At 43.5% G+C, this 23,263-nt stretch overlaps 1 protein-coding gene across 3 annotated transcripts in view; it reads left to right on the top strand.

The window, feature by feature from the left end:
- Nucleotides 1-23,263, top strand: part of TIAM2 (TIAM Rac1 associated GEF 2) — a 273,384-nt gene that overhangs the window by 83,304 nt on the left and 166,817 nt on the right. For all 3 annotated transcript variants that reach the window (XM_050786779.1, XM_050786780.1, XM_050786782.1), the window contains exon 2: nucleotides 18,131-18,215. The gene's annotated coding sequence lies outside the window, so the exon portion shown is untranslated. The remainder of the gene's footprint in view (nucleotides 1-18,130; nucleotides 18,216-23,263) is intronic.

Below are 23,263 nucleotides of genomic sequence, written 5' to 3'. Positions count from 1 at the left end.
TTGGAAAAGAATAACAAGTCTGGGTCATGTTGATTTTTGAGGTGGCATATCTGGTAGGTGGGCAAGTGGGTCTGGAACTCAGAAGAAATCGAGTCTTGTTTATTGTCGATGATAGTGAAAAACCGTGAAGTCACCCTGGAAGAGAATATTGAAGACACAGAGATGAGGACCAAGCCTGGAGCACTAAGAAAGGCTGGCCCATCCCAGGAGGTGGGCGCAGAGGGAGGAGCTCAGGAAGGAGGCTGGGTCAGTTGTGGGGCAGGGAATCACCTGTCGTCAGGGAGCCGCGGAAGCCAACGGAGGACGGAGCCTCAGTTGCATCGAGGGTTTGTCCTTACTTTGGATTGTGTGATGAATGAAAAGTGTTACTAAAGAAGAACTGTAGTTTATAGTTAGCACAATTAAAATCCACATTTACTATTAAGAATCAAGTTAACCTCTTTTAGAGATCATTTGTAAGTTGGTGTTTATCATGCCTAGGATCTGTTGTTAAAGGTTAGAGATTAAAGGACTTTATAAAGAATTATCCATTATTTGCTGTGCATGGTGCTTTTCTTGCTTCAGATTGATTAAGTACTTAATTTTTTTTTATTTTTGGAAACTGAGTCTTGCTCTGTTGCCCAGACTGGAGTGCACTGGCGTGATCTTGGCTCTCTGCAACCTCCGCCTCCTGGTTTCAAGTGATTCTTGTGCCTCAGCCTCCTGAGTAGCTGGGATTACAGGTGTGTGCCACGACACCCGGCTAATGTTTGTATTTTTAGCAAAGACAGGGTTTCACTATGTTGACCAGGTTGGTCTCGAACTTCTGACCTCAAGTGATCCGCCCACCTCGGCTGCCCAAAGTGCTGGAATTACAGGCTTGAGCCACCGCGCCTGGCCAGATTGTCTAAGTACTTTTGCGGCCATAGCCAAGTCCTACTTTATATAATTGTGATATTATATAGATGTTTCCACTTCATTACCGTTTCCTCTTATTGTAAACCCTGCTTCTCATAGCGGCTTTGGATGCCCAACCTGGACTTACGGAGCAAGAAAGTGAGGCTCCAGGCCACACCCACCAGAGCAGCTGAGGAAAAAAAAAAAAAAAGAATTGAAGAGTCTCTGGTCTCTGCTTAACAGTGAGCTACCCCACTTGCTTGTAATTAAAAGTCTATTATGATTTCTACTTCAAACGTAACATTTTCCAACCTGTAGTAGACACCCTTAGAAGAGGAGTTTGGAACCTTCCCATAGGGTAGAGTGGGAGTGCTTCTCAACAAAATACTCATTAGGACCTTTCATCTCAAAGATGAGAGATCTTTCAGACATGGATAATCCCCACAAAATCCCTTTGAGGCTGGTAGGTGGAAAATGCAATGTTTTGGATGGGGAGAGAGACGTAAGGGTGGCTGCCCCGGAGCAACTTGTTGGGAGCTCAGTACTTGAGCCAAGATACTGATTTGTGATCTCAACCCAGATGCACCACAGGTGTTGTATTGATGACACCATTATGACACCAGGTCCTACTTCAATCATGCACCGTCGTGCCTCAGTAATACCTGATATTATTATTGATTTGTTAATATGGATACAAGGGAGCTAATGAAAAGAAAATTCCTAATGACAAACTTAATCTTGACTTCCTTTCCATATCAGAATTAACTTCTAAAGTTGTCCTTTGTAAAATAGTGCACCATGACTTTAAAATATCTGTGTAAGGTTTAAGAATATTAATTTTATGTAATTTATTTAAAGTAATGGTAAGCTTTTTTTTTTTTTTTTTTTTTTTTAAGATGGAGTCTCACTCTGTCGCCCAGGCTGGAGTGCAGTGGCGCGATCTCAGCTCACTGCAACCTCTGCCTCCCGGGTTCAAGCAATTCTCTTGCCTCAGCTTCCTGAGTGGCTGGGACTACAGACACCCGTCACCACACCTGGCTAATTTTTATATTTTTAGTAGAGTCGGGGTTTCGCCATGTTGGTCAGATGGGTCTCGAACTCCTGACCTCAGGTGATCTGCCTGCCTTGGCCTCCCAAAGTGCTGGGATTATAGGCGTGAGCAACTCACTTGGCCTGAAATGATACGCTTATTTAAAATGTTCTTCCAAATTATTATCAAGAAGGCCTTTTCTTGTATGTTTGTTATGTTCTTTTTAAGGGGCTAAGAGGCTATTTGTTCCCAAAGTCATTGATGCACTTCAGTCTTCACAGCTGATCCCAGTGGTCTTTTAAATGGCGTTAGAACCTCTGAGGATTCAGCCTGGGTGGAGACTCCATCTTAAAAAAAAAAATAGAACCTCTGAGGATTGTCAGTGGAGGTGGAGATGGGGCCTTCTGACCACAGCGTTGGGGAGTCAGAGGGTGGAGGGGCAGCTGGTCACTTGGTGAGTGGCGAATGGGTCTCGATGCAATTCTGGAAAAGGACAGTGGGTGCAGCCATGGCTCTGGACCAGGGTGGCAGGGCGTGGTACAGGGCCAGAGGGCAGTGGGCTGGGAATGCAATCCTGGCTACTCCAGGTTACTCTCTCATGGTGGGAAGGGACTAAATGTAGGAGGCAAGGGGAGGCTGGGTTGGATTAAATGTTCAAGTTGGACAAAGTAAAAAGAAAAATTCTCTGCATAATTATTAATAGTACAGAATGTTTGTAAAACTGTGCTGATGATCATAGGAACATTTTTAATGTAGCTATGGTCTGCTTTAGCTAGATGACGATACGCTAAATGGAATATTGGCCTTTTTTGTCGTTACTTGGGATTGAAAAAAAAGAAACCCAACAACCATCTCTTCAAGACAGCTGTCATCCTTGTGTTTTTATTTTACTTTTCTTAAGGGCTGGGCCACAGTGACTCTACCGTAGCTTTCCTCCCCTGATCCCACTGGGGAGTCCCTAGGATTTTGAATGAGATGAGAACAAGATTCGGCAAAAAGAATTAGTGTGTAATAACACAGAAGGAGATAATAAAGGTTGAAGATTCCTGATCTGAAATGTTTGGGACGAGAAGTGTTGGATTTTGAATTATTCAGATTTTTGAATATTTGCATATACATAATGAGATAGCTTGGGGATGTTGCCCAAATCTAGACATGAAATTTGTTTATGTTTCACAGATACCTTAAACGCATAGCCTGAGGGTAATTTTATATTTGAAATAATTTTGTGCATGAAACAAAGTTAATGTACATTGAACTGCTGCCAGAAAGCAAAGGTGTCACGGTCTCAGCCACCCATGTGAACAATCTGTGGTTGTTTACTATCATCGTTATTCCTTAATTCATATGATTACTGATAAGTGATCATTTTCTTACACTTACTCATATGACATACTATCAGTTCACTGAAACAATAACATGTAGCGAAGCAACAGCATAGCACCCCCAGAATACCCACATCAGCTGTTAAACCACACCAACAACAGACAGGGCAGGTTTTCAGTCTCCACCTGCGATGCTGTGTTTTGACTAGAAGCGTCTGCGTTTTGACTGCGACCTGTCTCACGAGGTCAGGGGCAGAATTTTCCACTTGTGGTGTCATGTCAGTGCTCAAAAAGTTTCAGATCCTTCATAATAATTGGGTCGGGGTATGTGGCATGGGGGATGGAGTTTCCTGGGGTGGCTTGAGAGGTGGGAGTGGGTGGAGCATTCACTCAGGGACCTGACATCTTGGCTCAAATCATACTCCTCTGTGGCATTCCAAAAATCAATAAATGTGGGTGTCGTCCTCTTCCCACCCTGCACCATCTACAGTCATTTTCTCATTGAGGTTTTGGTTATTCATCATCATAAAATAATAGGTAATAAAATGCCTATGGGAAATATGTTGCTAATTCCATGCTGAAGTAATGAAAATTAAAGGTCTGAAATGCTTTCAGTAGAAGGAAATTCTGCAATTATGGCTTAGGGAGAAGTACAAATAATTTAGGCCTAGTAATTGTAATTTGATGCTAATTGGTATGGACTTTCTAATTTGTTTACTGAGAGAGGTGGGGATTGGATGCTGGGTGGACAACTACAAGAACAACAAAATCCTGAAAATATAACGTAGGTAAAACCCGTGGTCACATCCCTGCTACTCAGTGTTTGAAATTCACATCCTTTTTTTTTCTTTCTTTTTTTTTAGACAGAGTCTCGCTCTGTCACCCAGGCTGACAGTGCAGTGGCACATGATCATAGCTCACTGCAACCTCCACCTCCCAGGTTCAAGCGATTCTCCTGCCTTAGCCTGCCAAGTATCTGGGATTACATGCGTGCACCACCATGCCTGGCTAATTTTTGTATTTTTAGTAGAGACGGAGTTCTGTCATATTGTCCAGGCTGGTCTCGAACTCTTGACCTCAGGTGATCCACCCGCCTTGGCCCCCCAAAGTGCTGGCATTACAGGCATGAGCCATTGTGCCCGGCTGAAATTCGTATCCTTTTCTACAAATTCTTTTTATTTCCCATATGTAAACTTTATGAATACATTTGTCATAACTCATGCTAATTTATCAATAAATTCCCATAGTTTATTGTACATTGGGCTTGAGAAACAGGAAGCTGTTTATCTATAAACTCCTAAAGCATGTTCACTACTCTCTTTAGTGATAGGTAATTTTTTTTTTTTTTTTAAAGAACAGGAACCCTATAGGCTTAGCCTTAGGCTCAGCTCAGAAAAGGATCTATAATAACTTGAGCATTCAGAAGGCTTCCATGCTAGTTTGGGGTTGGAGGAAGGATCAATGCCCTAAATAATGTAATTGCTATTGATTTTAGAATATTGTGAACATATTTTTAGAATATTGCTATAGATATTGAAGCACAACAACCTCCAAGCCTCATTGTGCTGCCTCGTCAATTTTCCCTTTGACGTATAATGTACTCACTTACTCAGTTCCTAGAGAAATATTTTTTAAAAAGCGTTTTAGTATTTGTTAGTAACGGACATCTAGGCCTGGCCTTGGTATTACTGAGTCATCTTGTTAGCCTTGCGCTTGTTAAAAATATTTTGAAGTTTTTATTAGTGCTGCTTACTGTGGAAGAAAGCCTGCATTTGATGGCAACGATTAGAGAAACCAGGACGGGAGGAGAGAACTAACATTTATTATTTAACTGTCTTAACTTGTCACAGGTAATTGAAAGATATGTTCTCAATTTGTTTTCACAGAAGTCCTGGAGGGTGGGCGTAATTGTTTTCATTTTGCATGGGGGAAATTAGCTGTGGAGAGACAGGTAAGTGACCCAAACCCTACCAAGTGGCGGATCAGGGGTTTGCCCCTAGCGCCTCACTGGCCTGTTGATCCATGTGGCTGGCATTCTTATGAATGAGCTCTTTCTACTTTGAAAACACACTTTAGGATTTAACAAGTAATGATGTAACATGTAACTGCTTTGCAATTTTTTTTTTTTTTTTTTTTTTGAGACAGAGTCTCGCTTTGTTGCCCAGGCTGGAGTGCAGTGGCACCATCTCGGCTCACTGCAAGCTCCGCCTCCTGGGTTCACGCCATTCTCCTGCCTCAGCCTCCCGAGTAGCTGGGACTACAGGCGCCCACCACCTTGCCCGGCTAATTTTTTGTGTTTTTAGTAGAGACGGGGTTTCACCGTGTTAGCCAGGATGGTCTCGATCTCCTGACCTCGTGATCCGCCCGTCTCGGCCTCCCAAAGTGCTGGGATTACAGGTGTGAGCCACCGCACCCGGCACTGCTTTGCAATTAATCCTTGCTCAGTATTGATTAATGGTGACAGTCTGGTGCTGTGGGAGGGGCTCACTGATTACTGACCTCTGACTTCTGCTTTCCACCTTGACTTTTTTTCTTTTTTCTTTTTTTTGAGACAGGGTCTCACCGTGTCACTCAGGCTGGAGTGCAGTGGTGCAGTCACAGCTCCTACTGGGCTCAAGTGATCTTCCCACCTCAGCCTCCCAAGTAGCTAGGACTACAGGCATATGCCACCATGTTTGGCTAATTTTTTACTTTTTTGTGGAGATGGGCTTTTGTCATGTTGCTTAGGCTGGTCATGAATTCCTGGACTCAAGTGATCTGTCCGCCCAGACCTCCGAAAGTGCTGGGATTACAGGTGTGAGCCACTGCACCCAGCCTCGAGTTCACTTTAATGAATAAAGCACAAGTGACAGCTTGGACTTTAGTAGCTGCCAGCATCAGGCATCCTGATCTGTTTTTCTCCTTGTACTCGCGTCACACATGGGACCATCAGACTTGGTGCTTCTCTGTGTCTTTTGTGGTTTCAGGCTTCCTGGTTTCTCTGTCATTTTACCCATGCTGTCCTCCTTATGGGGATGCTGGGCCTCCCTGGTTCCTCACGTCCAGTTCGGACACATTCTTTAAGGTCAGGCCAGTCAGCAAGGCTTTCCAGCTCTGTCCCGACATCATCCTGCCTATGTCTGAACCCCCACCCGGGAGAGGTGCTCTCGTGCTCCAGGATCCTAACAGGCTCTGGCAGGCGATCTTGCCTGCTCCCAGCCTGCTCTCATGTAATGGGTGCAGCGTCTGCCTTTATCTCTCTGGAAGTAGATTCCACACAACCTCCAAATCCTTTCTGAAGTTCTGGAGTTTGTTTCATTACAGAAATTGATGTTTTCTGTTAGGTGTGTGTTGTTTGCTTCTCCCTTTAAGCTGGATCCAAAATATATCTTCCTCTGGTTTGACTTGATGATCTTAGTGGTTATTGCTGCCTGAAATCCTGTTTCAGATACATTTAATGGATTTTCTTGTGTTTTTTGGTGTTTTTCTTTTTTTCTATAAACCAAGGATAGTTCCTTTCCCTTATTCCGGATGACCAGTTTATCTTTGTTTTTTTGTTTTTGTCTTTTTGAGACAGAGTCTCGTTCTGTCTGCCCTGGAGTGCAGTGGCGCAGTCTTGGCTCACTGCAACCTCCGCCTCCTGGGTTCAAGCGATTCTCCTGCCTCAGCCTCCCGAGTAGCTGGGACTCCAGACACCTGCCACCATGCCCAGCTAATTTTTGTATTTTTAGTAGAGACTGGGTTTCACCATGTTGGCCAGGCTGGTCTCAAACTCCTGACCTCAGGTGATCTGCCTGCTTTGGCCTCCCAAAGTACTGGTATTATAGGCATGAGCCACCTCGCCTGGACCCAGGTGGCCAGTTTATCTTGCCTCTTTCTGGAATTTGTCAGATGTCTTTGCTGTCTTTTATCCCCTTTTGCTTTAGGTCCTTTGATAACTAGTGCTGTGCCTGATTCCTCCTTGTGTAATTAATGCACAGTGCCTAGCACACCAACCTTGCTAGAAATTGGGACAAATGTTACTGCATGTGAAATGAGTGACTCGTCAGCTATAGTCAGTACAGCTGGGGGTTCAGATGTTCATCTTGTGAAACTTGGAGCTGTTTCTTTATGGATCCTAGCATTTGCTTTGTTCAAAAAATTTCTGATAGAGGCTGGGTGCAATGGCTCACGCTTATAAACCCAGCACTTTGGGAGGCCTAGGCTGGTGGATCACTTGGGGTCAGGAGTTTGAGACCAGCCTAGCTAACATGGTGCAATCCCATTTCTATTAAAAATGCAAAAAATCAGTTGGGTGTGGTGGTGCCCGTCTGTAATCCCAGCTTGTCAGGAGGCTGAGGCAGGAGAATCGCTTGAAACTGGGAGGCAGAGGTTGCAGTGAGCCGAGATTGCACCATTGCACTCCGGCCTGGTTAACAGAGCGAGACTTTGTCTCAAAAACAAAAAACAAAAAAATCATAAAGAAAAACCCAAACGTTTCTTATGTGGATTTGCTGCTTGGATCGTTCTGATGATGGTAAAATGAAACAGGAACAGCTCTCTGACCCCTGGAAACTCTCATGTGTTCCTTTCAACAAAATTCACTGATGAATCAAAACCCAAAGTAGCCCTCTGTCAAGTGGTTTTCTCACTTGCCAGAGAGGCACGTTATCCGCCCTGAGGCTGTCAGCTTTATCCTTGTTAGCATTGTTCACAACCTTATCTCTGATGTCCATACTGCTGACACAGGTATCACAAGGGCCTTCTCAGTGGGCTGGTGCCTCTTTATCTCCCTTGGACTGTTTGTCAGTGGGAGGAAATGAAAACACTTACGGAGAGTGCTTAAGAGATAATTTATTATAAAACTACATTTTGTGGGCAAGGTGTATAACCACAGGTTTTCTTTTTCTGAGATATTTGGCTTTAGACAGAAGTTTAGGTAAATCAACATGGCATCCTTTTTTTTTTTTTCCTCCTGAGAGACAGAGTCTTGCTCTGTCCGCTAGGCTGGAGGCAGTGGCACAGTTTCTGCTCACTGCAACCTCTGCCTCCCAGGTTCAAGTGATTCCCCTGCCTCAGCCTCCTGAGTAGCTAGGATTACAGGCATATGCCACCATGCCCAGCTAATTTTTGTATTTATAGTGGAGACGGGGTTTCGCCATGTTGACCAGGCTGGTCTCGAACTCCTGACCTCGTGATCCGCCCACCTCAGCTTCCCAAAGTTCTGGGATTATAGACGTGAGCCACCGTGCACAGCCATAACATGGCATCTTCAAGTGCCAGGTCAAGGATGGCACCTTTTAAGTTACCCAAGATGAAAATACAGTTAGTATGTTGCTATAAAATAGCTTTGGAAATAATGCTTCCCATCCTGACCAACATCTGCAGTCTTAGGATGAACCTGTAAGATGTCCCCAGAGGGCAGGGTGACAGTTGAAGCAGATCTTGAAGTGTACCTTGCCTAGGATGAGCTCGATTCTTCTCTGGTGAGGTCTGTAGCATTCACTTTTGCGGCTAAGCTCATGCCTCTGAAATCATTGTTTCCTGGAGGTCCACAGTGAGGGGGCCAGTCAGGACATATTTCTTTGTTCAGTGAATCGTTAGCTTTTGCTTTGTCTACAGGAAGGAAAAGTGTGACAGGTTTTGAAAAATCAGGAGGGTAAAATATTTTAACCACGCTTGGTGTCGTTTGTGGCAGCCTGTAGCATTAGAGCCTTTGAGAACAGATCTTTCCAGATTCTGCTTAAATCCAGGGATTCTGTGACCAGAGAAATGATTGGCATCTCCATCTGCTCGTGCATTTGTTTGTTTCTTCCTTCATTGATTCACTCATTGCCCCCCATGGACTTACAGTCATTCAACAGTTATTTACTTTCAAGCCCTTGTGAAAGGGATCAGTGGTCACACTGTCTTTATTATAAATGAGTTTTCTGAAAAAAAAAAAAAAAGAAAGAAAAAAGCCACAATGTATTTTTCCCATAACATGCCACTTTTCAGAAATTATGTCTAGTCCTGGAATGAAGTAAAGTTACCCTTTGGAAAATGCACTTGGCTCAGTCGACTGAGCCCTGAGATAAAGCCAGGAGTCCCTGTCCAGCCATGGTTAACTTCTGGGAACCATTCACACAGAGCCTGGGCAGGCAGAGGCTCCCTGAAAGCCACTCATTCCACAGGTACTTGTTGAGGGCTGTTGAACCCACAATTCCATAGAGATGCCTCAGTCTCCATGAAGGGTTTGAACACACTGCTTGATACAAAAGTGGTTGAGGAATTTGTTTGGTGCTTGCCCTTTCAAGTGATGTATGAATGTTTCTTTCCTGCTGTCAGGTCAGTAAATCTCTCATTTTTTCCCCCTGACTTTCCCTTAAGGAGCACTTGAATTCCTCTTGTAGGGTAGCTGCTGCTTGCATTTTTGTTCTCGCTCAAGCCACCTTTTTCATCAGCTGTTGTGCCAGTCTTCTGCCTCAGTAGTTACTCAGTGGTCCCCCATTTGATTTTATTTATTCACCTCTTTCATCCCTATGCTGCCTCAGTACTGAAAAGAAGCACTCTGCTCAATCTAAGGATGGGGTAAAGAAAAAGATTATATTGTATAAATAGGCCAGGTGCAGTGGCTCACACCTGTAATCCCAGCATTTTGGGAGGCCGAGGTAGGAGGATCACTTGAGATAAAAAATTCGAGACCAGCCTGGGTGACATAGTGAGAGCTTGTCCCTACACAAAATCAGAAACTAGCCAGGCGTGGTGGTGCATACCTATAGTCTCGGCTACTCAGGAGGCTGAAGCAGGAGGATTATTTAAGTCTGGGAGGGAGAGGCTGTGGCGAGCCATGATCATGCCACTGCACTCCAGCCTGGGCAGCAGAGCAAGACCCTGTCTCTAAAAACTAATAAAATAGGCCCAGCATGGTGGCTCACGCCTGTAATCCCAACACTTTGGGAGGCTGAGGTGGGAGGATTACCTGGGGTCGGGAGTTCGAGACCAGCCTGACCAACATGGAAGAAATCCCGTCTCTACTAAAAATACAAAATTAACCAGGCGTGGTGCCACACGCTTGTAATCCCAGCTACTTGGGAGGCTGAGGCAGGAGAATCACTTGAACCCGGGAGGCAGAGGTTGCAGTGAGCCAAAATCGCACCATTGCACTCCAGCCTAGGCAACAAGAGTGAAACTCCATCTCAACCCCCCCACCAAAACCCAATACATAAAATAAAATAAAATAAAATAAAATAAAATAAAATAAAATATCATAGAAGCGCAAGCTGTTCCTTTAATGAATGGATAGCTATCATGTCTTTTGGTAGTTCCTTTAGCTATTAAAGTGGGGTATTTTGCCTATTGTAGAGAGAGAGCCTTATTATACTTGGAGCTTGTATTGGTGAAGCTAACTAGGTGGGAGGTTCTGACAGATAGTAAGGGATATGGAAGGGATAATCCAGAGTCCCTGCTACTTTTTAACATTCCCTCCCCCAAATCATTCTCTTCTATTTGTTTACGAATCTTATTCCTTCTTTTTTCTCTCTCCTCATCTCTCTTTGAACGGATGCCAGGACTGATGATGAGATGGTTCTGAGTATTGATTGACAGGGCTGGAAAAGAAGTAGAGATGGGGCCGGGCGCGGTGGCTCACGCCTGTAATCCCAGCACTTTGGGAGGCTGAGACAGGTGGATCACCTGAGGTCAGGAGTTCAAGACCAGCTTGGTGAACATGGTGAAACCCCCATCTCTACTAAAAGTGCAAAAATTAGCTGAGGGGGGTGGTGCATACCTGTAATCCCAGGTCCTCAGGAGGCTGAGGCAGGAGAATCACTTGAACCCTGGAGGCAGGGGTTGCAGCGAGCCGAGATTGTGCCAGTGCACTTCAGTCTGGGCAACAGAGTGAGACTTTATCTCAAAAAAAAAGAGAGAGCGAGAGAGACGGACAAGACATTTATTTCATGGGAAGGAGGAAGAGGGAAGCAGGCATTTACTGCTGCGGCCGTGCAGCTGGTCTCCTGACCCCATGCAGCTTTATTTCTTATGTGCAACGTGATTGCCTGCCCCTGTCGTCTACAGGACTAGCCTGCTGACATAAACATGGTGCATGTTGTAAATATTGCACAAGCCTCCCCAGATACTAAATATGTGTAATTCTTGGGGCATGGATGGTGTGGTTCATTTGGAAGTGATGAGGAATTATTATATTGCTGTTCCCTAATGAAGAATGTCACTTTCCCAGTGAGTTTTGTCTGTCAACTAGATGAGGGTCATACCTCTGTCTGGAAGCCAGAAGTCTGTGGCAGCTTTTAGATACCAGTGCTAAGTCAATTTATTTTGTCTTGGCAAGGGATGGGATAGAATTTCCAGAAGTAAAGTCTTATATGCTGGACAGTGTGGCAACAGGTGACAAACGGAACCAGATATATGTAGCCTCAGAGCTTCAGGGCAAATGCTCCAAGAGAACCAGGTGTAAACCTCCTGGCATTTTCTGGCCCAGCCGTGGAAATCCTAGTGTCACGTCGGCTGTAATATATAGATTGAAGCAGAATCGAGGTGAAGGGGGCATAGGGGTGCCTACCTCCCCTTCTTAAGAGGAGTGTCCGAGAACTTACTGACCTTTTTTAAAACATGAATAGGATCCTAGTGGAGAAAGAACCATTCTGATCTACCTAGGGCACTGCATGGAGGTGATTTTTGTGGTGTGAGTGTTACTATTCTTGTATTTGAGTCTTGAAGACAGGGATAGGGGCCACTCTGGTGGGGTAGGGGCCACTTCACAGCCTCTTACCCCTACCCCCAACCATGTTCCCTACTACTACACGTGTTGGGACTAGTGGCTTGTTTGTGTACAGGCAAGATCAGAAGCAAGCTGTGTCACCATCGTATTTCCGGCACTTAGCATAGTGACTTGAACAGAATAGATACTCAACAAATACTTCTTGAATTGAATGTCATTAACTTAAAAACGGTGCTAACTTTTGTATCCTTGAGTTTTGTCACTGGATACGTGAACCTTGTGGGACTCCTAGGAAAGACTTACTCTAAACCGAAGCCAGATTGGCTGATGTGACCACCAACCTAGGGAGAGCAGTGAACAAAATGGATATACCTTGTTCTCCTTCCAGCCGGTCATTCATTTTTTTTTTTTTTTTTTTTTTTGGCGTTTCACATGGGCTGTTTTATAACTAACAAGGGTCTTTTTGTAACTTGGCTTACAGTACACAGTAAATACTGTGCTCCATGTGTATAGAAGTCTGTCCTTTGGGGAGGATAGACTGAAACTTGCTGTTTTCATTGTAATTAGTCATCCCTTTGTCATGAATGGCAGCTTCTCTCCCATTCTATAGTCTACTGGGTAACTCTACAATTTTCCTTTGTTGAGTGCAGCATCTGATTCCATTAGTTCTTTGTGCAGGAACAGTGCATTAGTGTGGACGTGAGAGGCTGGTGAAAATTGTTATTTAAGGCATACCACATTATGATGTATTCTTACCTAATGCCTTGGAATAAGAGTCACAGAATGGTTTGTTCATTATGTCTGAAATCTCTACGGGCCCTGAGTGATGAGATAATTAGTAATCCACCTGTAAATGGAGACTCTGGACGGCCCAGTTAGATCCTACAAACCTGGGTCACAGGAGGGGTTAGGGGAGATGGGAGTTACATTTCTCACTCCCAGTCCTGGAAAACATCCCACTTTCTGTATTGTTTTCTTACAAACATTGACTTGAATCTCTGAATTGATAAGCTGCCTAGCTGATAACGAGGCTAAAGTAAACCCAGCAACTTTAACACATGTTTTAAATTCAGGGAGATGGTGGCTACAAAGAAGATATTATTTGAAGAAGGCATGAGTTTGAGAGAAAATTTTCAGTAAAATTACATTTACTGAAAACTACATTCTACTTTTGTAAATTATTCTACTTATGTAAATTACTGTAAACTACATTCTACTTATGTAGTTTGGGTGGAGGTGGGAGGCATGTTTGAAGGGCACAGGGTAAGTAGTAACTTTCTCTTGCCTTCCCCACCGTTTCTCATTGCCCTGCATTGACAGTTGTGCCGAGAACTGTGGGCTTGCACAGTGGTTCACCTGGCAATGAAAGTTTTATAAACTTTGGGCACTCTGAACGTCACCCAGTCCTTGGCAGTAGGCTTCTAGATTGACTAATCATGTAGTATTTCTGAGATGTGGCCTTAAAACAAACAAACAACAACAACAAACTTTGTGATGTAGTTGAAGGTCCGGATTATATTCAGCTTTTGAATAGGGCATGGGGCAGAATCCCTAGCACTGTAAAAATATAACCACTTTTCATCACAAAGCTCAAGGGAAAAGAATGTAAGGTGTGTTCATGTTAAATTAAAATTACACTGATGTCATGGTGCAAGCGGACAGCTCCAAGGCTGCGGGACTGGCTGGTTTTCATGCTGATAAAAGCATGAGCCATCAATCTGTTGATTGTTGACTCTGTCCCCACATGGTACCTATATGCTGTGAGAGATACAAGCACTCTTTGTATAAGCAAAAGCATAGCATTGCTTGAGTTTTATTATAGATACAGTTTACCTAGCACCACGTTGGATCTCACAGACTCACATGCTCAAGGTGCCCTGTTTGAGCTTTCTGTGGTTACAGGATATTGCAGTCCTGGCCCACTGCGAATTCTCCCTTAAAACAGGACCTTCGCTGGCAGCGAAGTCCAGTCTCTACTGTTGAAAGAATAGTCACTTGCTGGATTGCAGTCCAGCTCAATGAAGGTTCATTGTTCCCGTGGCACCAGAGCACATGGAGAAAGTAGAGAGGGTCGTGAGGAAGGCGCTGGGATCCAAGGAAGAGCATTCTTAGAACCAGTAACTTGTCACGCTGGAAACAGAGCTGATGTAGCTGTTTGGAGATCTGAGTTGTAGTCTTAGCTCTTTCCCGCTGTCTACGTGAGAGGTCTACTTGATCTTTACTGGGCTTCACTTTCTTCATCTGCAAAGTGAACAGGGATGAAGTCAATGTGATTTAAGCTTAAATATTCTATAACCCTGCTTAAAATCATTTCCATCCAAAATGACCAGTAGTTGGCCGGGCGCAGTGGATCATGCCTGTAATCCCAGCACTTTGGAAGGCTGAGGCGGGTGGATCACCTGAGGTCAGGAGTTCGAGACCAGCCTGACCAACATGGCAAAACCCCATCTCTACTAAAAATACGAAAATTAGACAAGTGTGGTGTCAGGCAACTGAATCCCAGCTACTCGGGAGGCTGAGGCAGGAGAATTGCTTGAACCTGGGAGGCAGAGGTTGCAGTGAGCTGAGATCGTGCCACTGCACTCCAGCCTGGGCAACAGAGCGAGGCTCCATCTCAAAAAAACCAAAAAGACCCAAAAAAACAAAAAAAACCGAACAACAAAAAACACCAAAATGACCAGTAGTTAAGCTTCAGCTTCCTCTTTAACTCAAGTTACGGTGATATGATGGAAAAGCAAGCCACGCAACATCTTAATCATGTTTTATTAGCAATTGGATGAATCAGTTATTTCATGAACACATTTATCAGGCAGCCATGAGTAAGGAATTGTGTCAGACACCAGGGAAACAAAATACTTCACTTTTAAAGCAGTTCTAGTAAAGGGGAAAGATAAGTGAATTCTAGTAAAGGAGACAGATGAGTGAAAAAGAAGTAATTGCAAGGCAATTGCCTGTAACAGAAAGAGTGTTGAGGTGAAGGAGGGAGCGATAACCTTGTGAGTTTTGCGGTAGGAAAGTAGGTGATCAGAAGAAGAGACACTTAAGCTGAGTCTTGAGGGGTAATTAGAAGTTCTCCAGGGAGGCGTTCCCTGTAGGAAACAGTATACGTAAAGGCATAGAAACCAAAAAACATGAAATAGGGTGGTATTTGGAATGAATATGTGGAAAGTTCTGTCATGTAACAGATGCTTGAGAGCCAACATTATTATCATTGGAAACACTAAAATATGGCAGATCTTATATTTTATGGTTTTCAGTTAGTAAATAATCATTTATGAGGCCATCAGTAAAATATTACAATTCTTGGTTTTTAAAGACTGTCAGTATGATGTATTTAGACAGAGTCCAGTGCAGCTTGATTCAGTTTTCTATTCTTATCATTTGAAAATAGTTTTTTCGGCTGGATGCGGTGGCTCACGCCTATAATCCCAGCACTTTGGGAGGCCAAGACAGGTGGATCACTTGAGCCTAGGAGTTTGAGACCAGCCTGGCCAACATGGTGAAATCCCGTCTCTACTACAAATACAAAAATTAGCTGGGTGTGGTGGTGGGTGCCTGTAATCCCAGCTACTTGGGAGGCTGAGGCAGGAGAATCGCTTGAACTTGCGAGGCAGAGGTTGCAGCGAGCCGAGATTGCGCCATTACACTCCAGCCTGGGTGACAGAGTGAGACTCTGTCTCAAAAAATAAAATAAATAAAATAAAATAAATAATAGTGTATCCATACTGGGTTAATGACAAAGTGAATTAAAAAGTTTTAAATCAATATGGAATGTATTCTATAAGGTAGGCATTCTTGACCAGATATAACAAATTTCTGAAAATGTTCTCCGAGCTAATTATGTCCCCTTGGGCAAATCATGCTACCTCTTTGAGCTTCACATTCTCACCTGTAGAATGAAGGAAATGGGTGGGTTTTAAAAGGTCCACCCCAATCCTGGTATCCTATAAGTGAACATTGTTCTTTTTACTATGCCAGGTTGTATAGGTGTATTTCTTTTTCTTTTCTGTCTTTTTTTTTCTGAGACGTACTTTTGCTCTTGTTGCCCAGGCTGGAGTGCAATGGCATGATCTCACTCACTGCAACCTCCGCGTCACAGGTTCAAGTGATTCTCCTAACTCAGCCTCCTGAGTAGCTGGGATTACAGGCATGCACCACCACGCCCGGCTAACTTTTTGTATTTTTAGTAGAGACAGGGTTTCTCCATGTTGGTCAGGCTGGTCTTGAACTCCTGACCTGAGATGATCCGCCTGCCTCGGCCTCCCAAAGTGCTGGGATTACAGGCGTGAGCCACCGCGCCCGGCCCTCGTATAGGTGTATTTCTATAGCGTTAGTCATTGTGATCGTCAAACCTTTCTCAATAGTGACTATTTACAGTGAAAGTCTAGTTATGGTTTTTTGCTACTTTGAGTATGTCACATGTTTCAAGCAATTAAGTACTTTATGTGCATTATTTCATTAAATACTTAGTTAGAATAACCCTGTAGTGTAGATCATATTTCCATTATATAGTTGAAGAAATCAGAGGCTCAGACAATCTAAATAAACTGGGCTCAGCTCACTCAGGTGGTCATGGAGTGGCTGGGGTTTGAACTCCAGTCTCAATCCCCTTGCTCTAAGGCCAGCTTGTCCATCCCATGGCCTGTGGGCCACCTGCGGCCCAGGATGGCTTTAAGTGCAGCCCAACACAAATTTGTAAAATTTCTTTAAACCTTATTAGACGTTTTTTGTGATTTTTTTTTTTTTTAAAAGCTCATCAGCTGTCATTAGTGTTGATATATTTTAGGTGGCACCCAGGACAGTTTCTCTTCCAATGTGACTGGAGGGAAGCCAAAAGATTGGACACCCCTGCCCTAAAGTCTGCATTCTTTATCAAGGACTGCATTCTGGGTTAAGGACACATGATTATTGCCATCATAAAGTATCTTGTGTACATCACAGAGTTAATATCATGCCTTCTAAAAAGATAAGTCTCACTCTAAAAGCAGTCTGTTTCACATTTTTAAACAATGAAAAAAAAAAAAAAGAGGTACTTTCTGGTGTGTTGACTCATGGTCTATGAATTTTAATATATAACCAGGTAGCATATCAAATACAGGAAGAAAGTATTATTATTCTCCACAATAGGAGATGACTCAGAAATCACTTTTTTGGGGGGGGCGGGGGGATGGAGTCTCTCTGTTGCCCAGGCTGGAGTGCAGTGGCGCTATCTCAGCTCATTGCAACCTCTGCCTCCTGGGTTCAAGCAATTCTCCTGCCTCAGCCTCCCAAGCAGTGGGAACTACAGGCGTGAGCCACCACACCTGGCTAACTTTTGTATTTTTAGTAGAGACGGAGTTTCACCATATTGGCCAGAGTGGTCTCAAACTGCTAACCTCAAGTGATCCGCCCACCTCGCCCTCCCAAAGTGCTGGGATTATAGACATGAGCCACCGTGCCTGGCCTCACCTGTTTAGTAAGTTATGAAATTCTGATCCTTTGGCACTACCCACTTGGATTCTGCTCCAGAATCCATAATAATGGCTCAAGACATGGTGTTTCTTAGCCGATCCCTCTGCCTGGGGGATCATTTCCCTAAGTTCAAATACCATTCAGATTTCAGGCTAGTTGTCATTTCAGAGAGCAAATTCCTAATCTTCCAGTTTAATTTAGCCACTTGTCACTGACTATCTCATTGCCCTGTTGACTCTGCATTGCCTGTATCACTCTAGGATATTTTTCTTATTTATTTATTGAACTGTGTATTTCTATTTGAATGAAGCTCAGTGAGAGTGAGATTTTCTCTCTTATTCACTGCTTTATTTCTAGCATCTGAAGAAGTGGCTTGGTCACAGTAGGCCTGGTCTGTCTAACAATCAATCATCCATCCACCTGTCCGTCCATCTGTCCATCCGTCTGTCCATCCATCCATCTATCCAGCTCCTGTCTGTCTACTTATCATCTATATGTATTTCTCTCTCCCCTCCCTCCATCCATTCTATCTTCAAATGGTTCAGTCATGACATTATGGAATGAAGCAGTAAATCTGCTTCTCCAGTTAGGATGTGGGAAGACCTTATTTCCTTTATAATCAATCACTTAACTCTTGATTTCTCTTTCAGATTCTCCCTTCTTGTATCAAGCCCAAGATACAACAGAATGCTGAGAAACTGAGCTTTAATTATAAAAATCTGACTTTGAAAAATTATTTCTCACCGCCTCTGTGTTTTCGTTTTATTTTGCCAGGGCTGCGTGTATGAATGACAAGGATACCTTCAGCCAACTCATTCTGGATGAATGAATCTAAGTGTCCTCCCTACTTCCTCTGTGGGTAAGTTTGAGGCATTTATATATCTCAAAGGCTTTAAAAGTATATGTCAGTCAATATTTCTTTGCTTAATCACCACATTCTCATGTAGCTCTGTTAATTGCACTTTGTATGAGAAGTCGAGTGGGGAAAGCCGAAGTAGGTTTGCCGAATGCTTATGATTGAGATTCCTGCAAGCAACAGGGTCCCAGAGTTCAGTAGATTATTACAAAAGCACTTTAATTGGATGTGCTGGATGACCCACTCAGTGTGGAAAACGGGTATGCCAGGCCTCTGTGGGAGCTTAGGTGGAGAGGATGCAGCCTGGGAAGCTTTAGTTTCCGTCCTTTTATGTGCCACATACCGATAGAGCACACACTTAAACTCCAAACCAAATAGGACCTCCTGCCTGAGAACGTAGAGAGCATATAATTTCTAATTGGAGTTGTAAGATCAGGTAAGCTCAGGGGACGTAGATTTTAGGAAGCCATTGAGGAAAGGTTAGATTCCAACTGTGACCTTAAGGCTGTTTCATTCCGACTGAGGTGTTTTACTAATTGGATGCGTTGGTGTTGCAGGTTAAGTACTAAAGCAGGAAAGCGCAACAGTTCCCCAGCGGCGTTTGAAATGGTGGCAGGTAGTTCCCCGGACTGTTTGCCGTGTCTGGAGTTCACGCGTACTTAGCTGAAGCACACTCAGATAAACATAAGCTTCCCAGGCATAATCTTCTGCTGTTTTATTTAGATTGCCCTAGCTCTCCTTGACTGACTGCTTCATGCTGTTTGGGTCTCAGCTCAAAGTATTCCCTCTGAAGGACCCCTAACCACCCAATCTAAAGAACACTGAGCCACTGCTACCACGCCACTCCCTCTTAGTTCCCTGCAAAGTCCTTGTCCCTCAATGATCATTTTCTCCTTTGCATATTTGTGTATCAGCTTGTTGTCTTGTCTCTGCCTTCCTTAGAGCAGAAGCTCCACAAGGGCGGGAACCTTCTCTGCCCGGTTCCTCACCTGTGTCCAGAGCCCACAAGAGGATCTGCTGCACAGCAGATACGTTTTGTCTGAATGTATGAGTTGAACAGTTAAATGAGGTTCATTGTATAAATTGCTCAGTGTCACATGGTGAGATATTTATTCACACTGGAGGATATTTAAAAGGTTTAATTTGTCTGTTTAAACATTTTTTTGAAATGTGAATTCCTCACTCATATTATGATCAAGTTTAACATTAGATTACATGTAAACAGGAAGTGGTCTAATATCTCTGGGTTTATTTATAAATATAATACATATTCAAGGGAGAAATTTTGATCCTAATTGGTAAGCTTTGCTTCTGTTGACATTTTTTTTTTTCTTTTATCATCTACATTGGAATATCCAAAAGTAGTATCTAATTAGCTTTGGAGAGGTGTTTATGCTTTAATAATGTTCGAAACTACTGCTGAAATACACTATTTGGAAAGCCTAAGGTCTACAGTTATTTGGAGTCAGACTGCCTGAGTTCTTTGAATCCTATCTCTGACATTTTCTCGCTAGTGACCTGGAGTAGGTTATTATTGCTATTTTTTTTCTTGCTCTGTTGCCCAGGCTGGAGTGCAGTGACGTGACCTTGGCTCACTGCAACCTCCACCACCCGGGATCAAGCAATCCTCCCACTTCAGCCTCGTGAGTAGTTGGGACCACAGGCCCGCGCCACTAGGCCCAGCTAGTTTTTTTATAATTTGTAGAGACGAGGTCTTGCTGTGTTGCCCAGGCTGGTCTCGATCTCCTGGGCTCAAGTGATCTGCCTACCTCAGCCTCCCAAAGTACTGGGATTACAGGTGTGAGCTACCATGCAAGCTGGGTAGGTTATTTAACCTCTTAATGCTTCACTTTCTTCTTATGTAAAATGGGGGTAATACAATTTTCCTTGTAGAATGATTATGATTAAGTATGTGAGTATATGGGTTATATAAATGTCTGCTGTTTTACTTAGTATATACTCAGATATTTATATATTCAATATACAAATTAGGTTTAAAAATAGTAGATGCGCTCACACCTGTAATCCCAGCACTTTGGGAGGCCGAGGCAGGCCAATCACCTGGGGTCAGGAGTTCGAGACCAGCCTGACCAACATGGAGAAACCCAGTCTCTACTAAAAATACAAAATTAGCCGGGTGTGGGGGCGCATCTCTGTAATCCCAGGTACTTGGGAGGCTGAGGCAGGAGAATCGCTTGTACCTGGGAGGCGGAGGTTGTGGTGAGCCAAGATCATGCCATTGCACTCCAACCTGGTAACAAGAACGAAACTCTGTCTCAAAAAAAAAAAAAAAAAAAAAAAATATATATATATATATACACACACACACACACACACACACACACACACACACACACACACACATATGGGTACTGGTCATTAAATGGTAACACAAGTTTGAAATTTGTTTTGTTTGCATGGAGAATTTGTTTTGCATTGAAAACAACAGTCCATTCATGAGATCACCAGAAAGAATAGACTTGCTTATAATAAGTTATACTTTTAATAAGTAACAATGACAATAAAACTGTTTGCAAACGTGCCATTTTCTGTGTGTATAACAATATAGTTGTCTTTTTGGTATCAGACAGACACGTGGTTTGAGTTTTCCAGTTGTGCTTGTTTTGTGGCCTTCAGTAAATTGCTAAACTTTGCTTGTCTTCAGTTTCCTCATTTGTAAAATAATGATAATAATACAGTTCAAAGAGGACTGCTGTGATAATTAAATATGAAAATGTATGTCACACTCCTGGCATGGTGCTTACCTCACAATGTAGGTGCTGAATAACCCTGAGTGTCCTTCTTTCCCTGTCTCCAGACCATAGATGTAAGATGCACATTGATAGCCAGAGGAAGGTGATTGCCATTGGGGAAGGTGTGGAAATGGCGTCCTGTACCAAATGGTGAAGGGAGTGGGTTTAGCTTAGCAAGTGGTAAGCTGAGCAGGGAAGCCATTTCCGACCTTGGAGTGTCTGAGCAGGTGTCGTGTGTAAGGGGAAGCAGGGGAAGCAGGGATGCTGTGTCTGATCTGCCTCTGCAGGAAGCACTAGGACCTGCAGGTATCAGTAGGGAAAGGCCACTTTGGGCTTCACGTGAGGAACACTTTCCTATAGAGCTGTGGAAAGATGAGATGGTGCCTCTTTGCAATAATGGGTGTCTCAGGGCCAGATGTGGTATCTGGCGGCTAGTCGACTGCAGATCAAGAGCTCTATAGAGAGGATTCCTCCAGGCACCAGGAAGGCGGACAACATGGCCTCTGCAGTCCTTTTCAACGCTTGTATGTCGATGCCCCCGTTTCCAAATTCATGCTTGATTATCTGCTTGCCTGGGCCAAGTTGGTTGTATGCCCCCAGAAACCTAGGATTTAGCCTTCTGAAGTCAGGGAGTTGGGACTGCTTATTGTTTTAATTTAAAATTTTTTTTAGGATTGAAAATTTTTCTGTTTGTATTTTGTCATTTGCAGCAGAGGCTGCAAGCTGATGAGTTTGGGGCTGGTTCTGGGCTGTGGATAACCTTTGTCTGGCCTAGAAAATGTATCCCTGATCACTGCGTTAACTAAATTTAAATTGATTGCCTGCATTTAAAAACTAAGAATTTTACAGAAAAGCCAAATTTTTAGTGTTTCTTCAAAATGTGGGTTTATCTGGCAACACTGGGTTCTACCTTCTCAGCTGGCAGTGGGTAGCTGAAGCTGTGTAGATGGTGGCCTTTTGGTTGGGTCATGCATCGGCTGGTCTGCCACAGTCCCCACCACTCTACACAGTATTCCCATCATCAAATGTCAGTTGTCATTTTTCATTTACTTAAGTTGTTTTCTTTTAGTAGAATTAGGAGAAAACTGAAACAGTTATTTTATCAATGTCCACAGTAGTAGTGGTAAAACTAAAGATATTTTCATAGTTTCAAACTTTAAAAAAAAAAAAAATAGAAGAGGGTATTTTTGTATGTGTGCCAAAGTATACTTGTAGAAGTCTAACTTGCAAACAAGTAGTTTTTGTCTTAAGACTACATGACTCAGTCAGGCCTGCTTCACTCACACTTTTTTTTTTTTTTTTGAGACGGGGTCTCACTCTGTTACCCAGGCTAGGGTACAGTGGTGCTGTCTCAGCTCACTGCAGCTTCAACCTCCTGGATCCAAGCGAGCTGCCTGCCTCAGCCTCCTGAGCAGCTGGGACTACAGGCATGCCCCACCATATCTAGCTTATATATCTATATCTCTATCTGTATCTATGTTTTTGTTTTTTTTGTTTTTTTTGTAGAGATGAGGTTTTACGATGTTGCCCAGGCTGGTCTTGAATTCCTGAGCTCAAGTGATCCGCCTGCCTCAGCCTCCCAAAGTGCTGGGATTACAGGCATGAGCCACCATGCCTGGCTTCGCTCATACATTTAAATAGCTCTGAAGGTATCTGAGTGTAACCCCTAATCTGGACAGTTAAATTTTCCCTCTGTCTTAGAATATGACTCATTTCCTCCCTCTTCTTCAGTTCTCCATGGGCATGGAGAAGGAGTTGCCTGGCAGCATATCTTTTTTGCCTTCCCTAACATCCACTGTGGCCTCCTGGCTTGGTGAAATGGGGACAGTGTGTAATTTGCACACGTCTGTGATCTGTGGAACTAAGTTCCATTCTGCTTTTTCCAGTGGATCCCCAGTCCGCCCTAGACTTCATGGCCCCAAATGGATGGAACCTGCAACCTTGCTGACTCTGAGTGGATATAACTGAGAGAGTGGGCTCAGTGTCTATTAAGGCACAGATTGAAGTTTTAGGACTCTGTTCTTTGTGCATTTTGATGTTTAGGTACGAACAGAATCTGGCTTTGTTTTGCTTTATGAGAGTGATTCTGGCTTCATCGTGAAGACAGGCCAGAAGGCAGAGAAGAGCTTGGCTAGAGAGAGAGCAGGGAAGATCCATGGTAATTAACTTCAGTTTTTTGTAGGGTGGTTGGGTGGAAGAGAGGAGTAGGATGTGTGTTGATAATGGTGGAAAGACTAATTAGTGGAATTTTTAGAATGACTGATTTAAAGTTGCTGGAAGGGGTTCTCATCTATCAAC

The sequence above is a fragment of the Macaca thibetana genome, chromosome 4 (genome assembly GCF_024542745.1).
Source record: "Macaca thibetana thibetana isolate TM-01 chromosome 4, ASM2454274v1, whole genome shotgun sequence".
Taxonomy (NCBI): Eukaryota; Metazoa; Chordata; class Mammalia; order Primates; family Cercopithecidae; genus Macaca; species Macaca thibetana.
Note: the sequence above shows the minus strand (reverse complement) of the source record. Positions and strands in the feature narration are given on the sequence as shown.